This window comes from Macrobrachium rosenbergii, chromosome 10, assembly GCF_040412425.1.
Source record: "Macrobrachium rosenbergii isolate ZJJX-2024 chromosome 10, ASM4041242v1, whole genome shotgun sequence".
Taxonomy (NCBI): domain Eukaryota; kingdom Metazoa; phylum Arthropoda; class Malacostraca; order Decapoda; family Palaemonidae; genus Macrobrachium; species Macrobrachium rosenbergii.
This window is the reverse complement of record NC_089750.1, coordinates 5,101,644-5,113,725: the sequence shown is the minus strand read 5'-3', so window position 1 is coordinate 5,113,725 and position 12,082 is coordinate 5,101,644.

The window sequence follows — 12,082 nt, the reverse complement described above, 5'->3', positions numbered from 1 at the left end:
GAAGCTAATTTTTCCTTTTTCAAGATAAAAAAAAATTGCTGAAACAAGCAATTCAAAGCTTTTACCATATACAGGCTTGATAGACACAAGAGAAATGAAAAAATTAAGGGCTTCAACAAAACAAATTTTTTGCATTAAAGTTCAGAGAGGACAACTGAAGAGATACTGTAACCTAGAGCCCTTTTCTAGTGCTTGAAGACAAACAAAAGAAAAGGAAGGAGGAAGAAAGAAGGATGGGGCCTGATCACAAAGACAGAGCCAGACCTTTTAAACTTAGGAAGGAAGGAAGGAAGGCAGGAAGGAAGGTCACACTTCATGGTATGTAGAAAACAATTCCCAACGGTAGATTTGCCTCCTGAAAGGTGGGCAACAGTAGAAAACAGGAGAAACAAGCAAAGAAAGCCTTCCAGAGCTTGGTGGTTGTGGGTAAGAAACACATCACCAAACTCAGATATCTGAGGACTGAATTCCAAGGTTATGGATAGTGGTGAGTGACCTCAACAGGATTATAAACAAAGTGTGACCTATTTTTTCGTATATCTTAGATCACTACACATGTGCTTGTCTTTCGTCCTTTGTCAAGTCAGGATGTCTGCTGTTGATGCAGTCATTGAACTGACTTGGTTTTTTAAACCTTTCCTTTATTTCTTGGACAGTTTCAGCCACATTCGGAGTATGCATTCCACTGTCATTTTCATCATCATAAAAATACAAACAAATTATTTATCCCTCAACAATATGGTGACAAGTTGAAGGCTGGTTTTTTTTTGGTTTCTTGGGGATACAAGTATTGTATAAGCAAACTGATGAACATTACTAGTAATCCTAAAACTTTGGGAATAACACTGCACATGATCTGAAAAGACGCTGAAAAGGATGCATAACACCAAATATTCTTCAAGTGCAACAAGTAACACCAAAATTTTTTGCCATGAAAGCACAGTATTTGACCATAACAACATATGCTTTTCTAGATAGGCACCAAAATAGGATGAAAAATGCAGTTGCCCACTCAGGAACCAAATGAAAGCACAGCACCAATCATTCACAACTTTACCTTTCTTGGAATAGAAAATAGAAACAGCAATCTTGATAGAACTCTCACAGCCCATATTAAACTAACCACTTTTCCTAAATACCCAGACATCTGGAAACCCACCAGTTCAGTGACATGACAAAGACAAGGATATGAAGACAACATGATACCCCTATTCAGAATTTCCTACAGGGTTGCAATGGTCTAAACATCATTACTGACTGTGATCCACTCTATACAACTACTTTTCAACTAAGGGATTGAAACATAAACACTGTATCAGTGTAGCTGTCTACACAAATAGTAGTGAACACAATCGACATGAACTCCCAATGATAAAAAACAAAACTTCAATTCAATTACAGTATTGCTGACAAAGAAGGCTATACTTCGTCTTTTAAGACCATTATACAAAAATTACCATTACATTTCATCTAACATTAACTTAAATGATACTTTACATTACATTTTGCACTCTGGCTCTACTGAACATATGTGACACTGTTAACAAAAGCCCTAGAAATTATCATGAATGTCACACTCCAATTTCATGATAGCATTAAAGCTCATTATATCTTAAAAAGTATAGTATAACCTCTCAAAACTTTTAAAACTTTCAACTGTTTTCATCAGGCAGATTGTAAACAGCAATAACAATTTTGCTTATAAGTTATGGGGAGACAGTACACATTTCACATTCCTTCATGAAAAAAAATGTTTAACATAAAAACATACTTTGATACCATGAAGTCATGAAACTATACATATCAAGTCATATTTTCTCATACACAATTTATCCAATAATGTACATCTGTAGGCAACCACATTATAATGATTTTTACATTTCCTTAACCAACAGGAGTACCACATGGAAGAAACTAATACATATACATCACAAAAGTTATACACTACAATATCTGTATAAAAACAAATCAGTAGAGATAACTGGCAGGTGATTTTGACAAAAGCATAGCTAACTCCAGTTCACTACTAACTTATCAGAAGTATCACAGGAAATCACTGTAGAAAGATACAAATACACTTACTTGTAAACAAAGGTCACTCTTAAAAGACCATATTTTTCTGGCAAATTTAACTTGATAATGAAGCAATACCACACCAAGTTGTCACATTTCAGACCAAAGGTATGGAACTGAATATCAGGAGAAAAATGGTTGAAACAGAGATTTGGGTGAAACAGTGAGGGAAAGAATCTGAGAAACTCAGAGTCACCAAGGAGAGGATGGAGGGGGAATGTGGAAAACAAGTGCCAAGGACCCCATACCTCCACTCCACCAACTGTTCTCCCTTTTTATTTCTCCTTCAGGTAGGTGGCCGCACTGCACTTGCCCCATGCAACCTGAGAGGTGCTAGCAGGCAGGTTAATTATTTTGAATTAACTGCTGAGAAAAAGCTCTTCAGTTAAGGCTTCAATAATAATCACAAGACCAAATTATGAGAAGTAAAAACCAACCCTAAAGTCTGACCATGAACAGAAATTAAACATGCAGATTCTCACTTACAGATGCTTGTATGAATAAGTGCCTGGAAATGAAAAAGAAATTTAATATACTTTGGCTTCTCAAATATTCAGACCATATAAAAATACAACAGGAACATCCACAAATTTTCTAACAATGTTTTCTACTGTATTATCTCTCATTCATAAATTTTCTAGGCCAAAGCAATGAAAATGAACTCTATCCTGGATATAATTCAGTCACCTTCTATTTGTGAAATCCAGCATATGAGGCAACATATACATAAGCTATCCTGCATTGTAAAAATTTTAATGTCCCCAATGTCACATTCTTAATTTTTTTATGTGTGTCTGAAAGATGGAGAAGTTTCTGCATGTTAAAATATTACTCAAGTCTACGATTAATACAAAATGAGGGTCCCAAGATTTTACATTATTACAGTAGTTGGATATGACTGATGCAACTGCTTTGAATACTGTGAGGATAATCAATAAGGCTGATAGTAACTAGCTCATACAAAAATCTTTCAACCAACTGACTTCTAATTTTAATATAAATCAACCGAAGGATGATTGAAGGGAATGAAATAAAAAGAACAAATGGCTGTAACAAGGCTAGGAATTTAGTTACAAAAATGAAATATACATCCATCCCATTTTCCTGTTCCAGTATTTGCCCCTCATTGAAGAACAAATCTTTTGTACCAACCTTCCTAGACTTGGTCCTGGATAAGAATCTGTGGCTGCAAAACTGACCAATAAATTTCCATTCACATGTGCTCTTAATTGATGCAGTAATCCAACACTCACAAAATAAAGAACCTAATTTGAAAAAGGGGAAAGTTTAACCTTGACGGAAGCAATGAACCAATGTCTTTTAGAAGATGTTTAAGCGAGGAGAACAGAGGCAGAAAGAGAATTCCAAAGCAATAGACTACCAGAGTACTACAAGGTCTGTCTGAAATAAAAGATTTATAGAATAACTGGCAACTAAATACCAACAAACCAATTGGCAGCAAAATATCAACAAACCAATTCCAAGCTGTTATAGATGAATATCACACTCATTAATGTCAAAAAATGACCTGTATTGGTACTGAAAACCTTTTAAGTATTTAGATTATACAGAATGTAACTCCTTTGACCATAGAAATATGCTGGGGCATCAAAAGACTCCTGTCTATATGTTGTAAGTGAGCAAACCTGCATGTTATCAATCCTTTATGCTGAAAAAGTTAAAGTATTTTTTAAAAACAGGTTCCCATTTCCAGAGGTCCCATGCAATCAGTTACACTAAAATAATAATTTAAATGTGAAAAGATTACTGAAATGGACCACTTCTTCAGAAAACTGAAATTGATCACTCCTTCAGAAAACTGAAATCTACTGTACTGTACCACCAAAGCGACGGGAAATAACTGCAGAAAATGCCATTAGCTTCAAGTTCCAGTATCAATTCATTTTCTGTAAGAGAAATTGCATTTATAAGTAAAACATTCCCTCTGGGTCAATTACAGTAAATAAATATACGGTATAATTATTACAAACTTATCAGTGACTTATGCATAAAATTCATATTACATCAGTTAACACTTGCCCCATAACTTTAGTATAAAGAAAATAAAATAACAAGCATGTCTACATGTTGTGACGACCGTTTTAATGGCCACAAATCATTTAAAGCATACAAGATTATCTTTCTTCCTTAACACAAGTGTCAAACCCTGCACCTCCCACACACTTCCTTAATCTCTCCCACAAAAGTGCATGCAAGATCATCTTGTTCTCAAAACAGGTAAGTGGTGCCACAAGCCAGTTTTCTGGCATTTTTCAGAATCTTGTCACTAAACACTGTACCAAGCTTTCCTTGCTGTTTTCTAATTCAATTTAGTTGTACAAGCAAAAACTCCCATCTTGCCTTCAATGTTAACTCACTGGCATCAAGTGTAACAACAAGATCCCAAAAAATGTCATAAAACAGGTATGAATGACAAAATTTCAATCTCTCAAATAATGGCAGAGTCTCCTACTCAGAAATCTCTCTCTCTCTCTCTCTCTCTCTCTTTCTTTAATGTTTCATAAATACAAAATGAGTTACAAACACTTTAATCAGTTCTTAGTTTGCTACATTTTGTTATAATTTCCAGAAAAAAGACAACATTAATGGAAAGTCCATTCTGTAAGGAAAAGTAACATGAAATTGCTGTAGTACAGTTTTGCTTCACAAATTCTAGCTTTCACATTAAATTACTGTATAGAATAAATACTACCATGGCACTATGTACACTAATGCCAGCCCAAAGCCGAATAAGTGTTTCAGGCAGGGTTAATGCCATGGACTTGTAAACAAAAGCATTAAACAACTACTGTATTACATAAATATTCAGTAAAACTTGGGGGTCTGGTGTGAACTGGTCACAATGCCAGTGTTCTAATAAGTGAAGTTATACAATGTTGGATTTTCTCAGTGCCTTGATGGGTGACCACCAATAAGCGTAAGATACAGTTGATCCTTATTAACCCTTTCGCTTGCTGATGATGGATATAAACATCATCTAAATTCAAGTCCTTTGCTTACCGATGACAGATATAAACATCATCCAAACATAAAAAAAAAATATTGCACAAACCAGTAGACACGAGGATCATTTTCAGCAAGTGTTACTAATATTTTTTATATATATGTAACATGCATGTTTATTTTGTGTAGTTTTAGGTTTTTTCTATAAATTCATTTTTATTTTTTATTCTGCAAAAGAGAGAGAGAGAGAGAGAGCGAATATTTTTTATACATATGTAACAGGCATATTTATTTGTTTTACATAGTTCTAGATTTTTATTCTATAATAACAATACTTATCTTTCTTCTGTGAGAGAGAGAGAGAGAGAGAGAAGTTTTTATGCATACGTAAAATGTACGTTTATTTGTTTTGTATTGTTTTAGATTTTTATTCTATAACTACATCATTTATCTTTTTCTCTGAGAGAGAGAGAGACAAACACTTAAGAGAAAGAGTTAAGAGAGAATTCAAATTTTGCATTGCAAAGAGAGAGAGAGAGAGAGAGACAATGATGAGAGCAGAGAGAGAGAAAATTTTCAAGTATCTCATAATTTCTACTCAACAAAATGCTTAACAGGCAATCATTCTCCTGTTAATCTTTTATATATTGAGCAGTCTTGGTGTAATTCAAATTTTGCATTGCAAAGTATAATCCTTTGAACAAAAAAGGTATAAATTTATCTGGGTATACTGTCTTATGGATTTACAATGATGACTTTACTGCAAATTTTTCATATTTTCCTTGTTATAATTACAGCTTTTTGCATTGCATTAACTAGGTAATTTACCTGGGTGTGCTATGGACAAAAAATGTATCTTGTAATTACTGCTTATTATTTCACCTACTTAATTGTTATTTTGGGTACATTTTTTTTATGCCATTGTATAGGGTAAGTAATCAGCTACAAAATGAAACAAAATTGAGCGATCTACCTTGAAAATTGTCAGAGATATGTGTCCTTGAACAAATAATGGTATAAACGTTTTTACGCCTACCACTCAAGTCACTGCCACTGCCCGCAAACATAACCGTTTATAAGGGTCATAAGCGAAAGGGTTAAGCTCTGTGACCAACTGCAGGATCATGGGCCTGATGCCAGCAACTAACCAAATGAATCAATGCACAACATTTGCAAAAAAGACTCAGCAGACTGATGCAAATGATAGAAAAGATAAGATGAGGTGCAACAGGAGCAGCACTACACAAAATGTTAAGTGTCGGTTTTCCTAAAAATCTGACCAAATGTGGGCTTCATGACAGACAGCAAGAACTAGATTTCTGAAGAGATATGGATCTTGATAAGGGTCCTTTTGGAGGTGGGAAGGGTACAGGAGGATTAGAATTACTAGCCGTAACAGAGGTGGAAGCAATGTTATCATATAAAGTAGGCATTGCTTCAACTTAGGAAAACTCACCAAGACCTTGCAGACCATGCTAAACACTTCTTGCAGCATTTCAGTGGCCCTTAGCTGTGCTGCTTTCTCTCTTCCACTTATTAATGGATGGATGGTGCAGGAACAAGATTTGAGAAGGTCCCTCCTCTTTCTGAGACCTGTTCAAAAGTAAAATGAAACCCATTAATACTCATTTCATGATGTACTGTACTGTAGTTGTATTTGCTTTACAAAAATTAATTTGAGTATGTTATTCCTTCAATTCTACACAATAATACTTCCAAGCCTTTCTGGATATTGGAAATTTGTGGATATAGCAAAAAAAAAAAAAAAAAAACACTATGGATGTGAAATGGCATTTTCTCAACTTTTTTTCCTATTTTATCATTACACATTAATGTAAAGCCTTATAAACAACAAAGAATACACTGTACACCACTGTACACAAAATATGAACCAAACTATGCTGTATATAAAATGTATGAAAAATGAAACACTGAAATTCTATTTCTCACCTGTGAGCAATGCTGAAACAGCTAATATGAGCTGATACAAAATCCATGCCTTTGCAGCTATTGGAAGCTTGCAGATATACAGTATGCAAAAAAAAAAACACTCAGTGGATGTGAAACAACAATTTTTTAACCTTTTTCCCTATTTTGTTGCTACACAGTACAGTACTTTATATGGTTATAAACAACACAGAATACATGTACAGTAATGTACACAAAATAAAAACCAAACTACTGTGCAGTTTACTGTGCATGATATTTTATTACAAGTTAATAACCCTTAATACTGTAACACATTTTTCATATAATTGAGTTTATCAGTAAACATATTGCATTACCTGTTTACCCAAGATTTCAACCAATGACATGACTGCCCAAGTTGAAGTAGATTATGATGCATTTTGGATGAATAAGGATTTGTAAATTGTTATAAGTCATAACATGTAAATAGCAACAGAAAATTTCCCAGAGAAAGGCAAGCAAGTGCATACTGTAGTTTACCTCAACTTGATACATGCACCTACCAATACTCACGCACACATATATGTACATACACTACTGTACACATATATACTGTACACTGAGATACTCAACTTCAGGTCTTCTGCTGTACTTATGTTGGAAAACTGTTCTGTCTGAATGGCTGCAGGCTTCCAAGATGATCATTCTTCAGAGCAGAGTGCTCCAATTAGCAGCATCCTTTTTCCTAACAAGGTATCTTGTTTTGCCATTTCCCAAATGCTGTTCCACTAACTAACTTACGTATTAGTCCCTCACTTTACAGCACATTAGCAACCTTGCTATGTCAAGGTGCCATACTCTCACACTACTCAGCACCTGCCATACCTTTCATTGCTAACTTGTGAAATGGTCTTCCTTCCAGGTAGTAACAATGGTGCAAACATTTCTAATTCTGATAAAGGCTGCGATACTACGTTGAGCTACCGTGCACCATTGCCTTGGCTTTTCTGACTTGCACTGGTGTATCAAGGTTGTTTGTTGCTTTATCTCAACTGCATTTCACTTCACTTCTTTCTCTCTCTTCATTTTTTCTTCTTTACCTCAAGGCAATCTAGTCTGTGAGAGCTTGTGTTCCAAGCAGATGGCCTTTTCAGCTCATATCATACAAATGTTAGTTAATTCTTAATATCAACGATAAGAACTAGTTCTCATACGCTGATGCTGGAAGATGTGGGGGCAGGAGATAGTGTGATGTTAGAGTAAGGGGTTAGATGCAACTCCTGTACGATGTCACACTCTATCAACACTGAAGAAGGCAAGAAGTCTGGAATCAGAGCTATAAAGGCACACAAGAAACTGAGTCGTGGTTCCATCACAAAACAAAGCCGATGAGTAGCTGGATGGTAATGAGCTTGGATCCTGAAGAACAAAAACTGCCAACATGATCTCTGTTGCTTCCCAGCATTGCCATGGTTGAAATAAAAAGCATATTCAGTGAAGGCTTCTTTTCTTCCCTGAGGAAATAAAAAAGTTTACTTTATGAATACAATAATACAGGTATATATGTAAACAATCTACTACAAATCATCATTTAATAAAGATGAAATTATGTATACAATGTTTTAATTTCTTTTTGTTGTTGAAAACACCATTTATTAGGGAATGAAAATAAGCTCATGGAGAATATTGTGAAATGTAAGACTTAGTAAAGATATTACATTTGTGTTTAACAAACACTACGGTACAAAACTCAGTAACCTGTTCCCCAACAGAAGTGATTAGAAATAAAACCTGGTCTGTCAATAAACATATGCTTTAAGACTTATAATACAGCTATTTTATTTCATTTCCTGGAAGCAGCTGAGTTATAATTACAGTATTTGGTTTTTCTACGCCCTTGTTCCATGAGGGAGTAACTGCCACAGAGCAGTAGCATAACTAGAAATCCTGTCACTAAAATTGATGTAGGTTTGTATAACATATTATACTTTCATTTCCTGACATGGCTATGGTATGTTAGGAGATATACTTTCAGGCTAGTTGTCATATGCCATTTCTTCCCAGAGTTGTAAAATAATATAAAGAAAGAAACTCCTAGGTCAAGTACAGAATCACCTGTAAGTGAAAATTAATGAACGTTAATATGATTCTTATTGGAAGACTTAGGAGAGAATCTCCTATTTGTGTTAGGTAAGGCTTGGAATAATTCAATAATAATCCCTCTTTAGACACTGCTTTCGGTGTACCATGCTTAGAACTTAATAGGTTAAATTCCTATGGAGACCTGTTATGAAAATGGCACTCATAGGCCTAGTAATTTTTAAGCTGTAGGTACATATTTAGTGATCTTCCGGTATCTGGTTATAAATGCTACCAGATACTGAAGATCACTAAATATGTACCTACAGCTTAAAAATTACTAGGCCTATGAGGGCCATTTTCATAACAGGTCTCCATAGGAATTTAACCTATTAAGTTCTAAGCATGGTACACCGAAAGCAGTGTCTAAAGAGGGATTATAACTGAATTATTCCAATCCTTACCTAACACAAATAGGAGATTCTCTCCTAAGTCTTCCAATAAGAATCATATTAATGTTCATTAATTTTCACTTACAGGTGATTCTGTACTGGACCTAGGAGTTTCTTTGTACAGTATTATTTTACAACTCTGGGAAGAAATGGCATATGACAACTAGTCTGAAATCATATCTCCTAACAAACCATAGCCATGTCAGGAAATGAAAGTATAATATATTATGTTATACAAACCTACATCAATTTTAGTGGCAGGATGTCTAGTTATGCTATACTCTGTGGCAGTTACTCCCTCACAGAACAAGGGAGTAGAAAAACCAAATAATTATAACTCAACTGCTTCCGAAATAAAATAAAATAACAGTAATACATGTCTTAAAGATAATGACCTATATGCCTCTCAAATCACAACATATTACAAGAATCATTAGGTACAAAAGATGAGAAAGAGCCATGTAAGGGAACAAAGAACAAACTGAAACTTTTTTATTCAATAATTTCTACACCCAAAATTTCCATGACACCTGTAAGAATGGAAACTTTTTTTATATTAAGTATAGTTCCCTTATTGCAGTGGGGGGAGGGAGCAGGGGTCTTATCACGTATACTGAATTTTTAGAGTAGGTTAGGCTTGGTTACACAATAAAAAGTTAAGATTCCAACGTCTATCAATTTATACTGGAAACTACGTGTGGAAACTTTAACCTTTCTATCTCCTTACAAATGTCCACATTAATGAAATTCCTTTAAATTAACTACATTAACTTTGCCAGTTACTCACAATGGTTGTAAGACTGCAATACTGTATAAGGTATTCACAGAGTTCTAGTGTGACTTATGCTGTTGATTCCCCACCTCCAGTAACTAAATCTTCAAGTAAAAAATTACCCTGGTCTTTCACAACTGCAGTCCTGAATCTTTAATAAATATAAGCTGCCAGTGTACCTTAAACCAAATCTATCCTAATTAAATCTGAGTACCATTGCCTAACCAGTGTCTTTACCTGACCTCCTTCCAGGACAGCTACAAAAATAGCCTAAAAAAATGCCTACAATCTTTGGATGTCCTATAACAGACTTCCTCACAATGACATAATCTAACAGGGAGGGGAGGGAAGGAGGTAGAAATGATTAGTTTCTGGGTCACCTAGTTATTGCCTATTAATAATTCCAGTTACCCTTAAATACCTAAGCCCACTAACATCCCTTGAAACTTTCTGGTACTGTGATATTGAGTTGGACAGGAAAAAGAGATCAATGAGGAATTCTACGCAAATGTGCTGTAATTGTACCAACCTCAGACACATAATAGCACTGCTGAAGCCTAGCCTAAATAGTCTACTCAATATGCTATACAATGTCCCTTTCTCTACCATGAACAATGCTCTGGGAATGTAGAAAAGTACCAGGGTGCATTTAGTAAAACTTTGTCTTTTAACTCCTATTAACACAAAAGATATATTACAAAACCTACATCTAGTAAACTTGGTAGGAACTGATAGGCCTGCAAGACTGATCAATCAATACTGGAAACCATGACAAAAATTTTTATCATTATACATGTAAGACCCTAGCTTAGTTTTGCTGTCTTGATCACTCCAACAGTAAATCCAATAAAAGCTCCACAGCCATTTCAAGACTGATGGATGACAACCAAAGTTCTTGGCATCCAAGACCTGGTTTTCAAAAATGCATTCTGGGCTAAGGCAACTATGGGGGTATTATTTTATAAGTTGCCAATACATAATATGAAACTGTAACCTACATTTTTGTAAAGAGATCTTCATTCTCGTTATACTGAACCCCATACACACTATGAGCAAATGATAAATAAAAAAATTAATTAAATTACGACTTGTAAGGTAAGACAATTCTGGGGACCTCCACTGCTAAAACGGCAAATTTTTAACCAGTAAACACCCGCAGGTTACGTTACGTTGGTATTTTTAGGTTCTTTTCGTGCCCTGGGCTGTCATTTCCTAGACATTTTTGAATGAAAATACCCAAAATGGTTTTTCAAGTAAAAATGGCTGGCTGGTGTCTTACTGGCAACTTATAAAATGTTCCCCTTATGGTTACTTAATAAACAATGGTGCGAAATGCCTGTACAGTCAGATTCTCGCCCATTTAACAGCTTTGTGGATGTACGTAAAACATTAAATAATAACGGTAAATACCAATACCATAACCATAAAGACTTACGTTGGATGTTACGGCCGAAATGACCAGGTAGAAACGACCAGGACCGGATCACTTGGCCTCGAGTCTAAAGTCCTCCATTAGTCCTACCGATACAGTAATTAAAGAAACGACCAAGAAGTAATATGCATAGGACGACCAGCAGAGTTTGAATATGCCTATGCTACTAAAATGACAACTCAACAGTTCACTAGAAAGATAACTTACGATTACTAAGGCCAATATAATATTTAATGGCCATTTTCAGATTTCCCATTCCCTGTCCGTCAGAGAAAATGGGTTAGCATAGACTTCGATAAATCAACCTATATTCCTTTACACCAGTCACGTAGCTTTTAATTGACAAAAACTTAAAAATCATACGATATAAAGCCAATATATTTTAATTTTGTTATAATACTC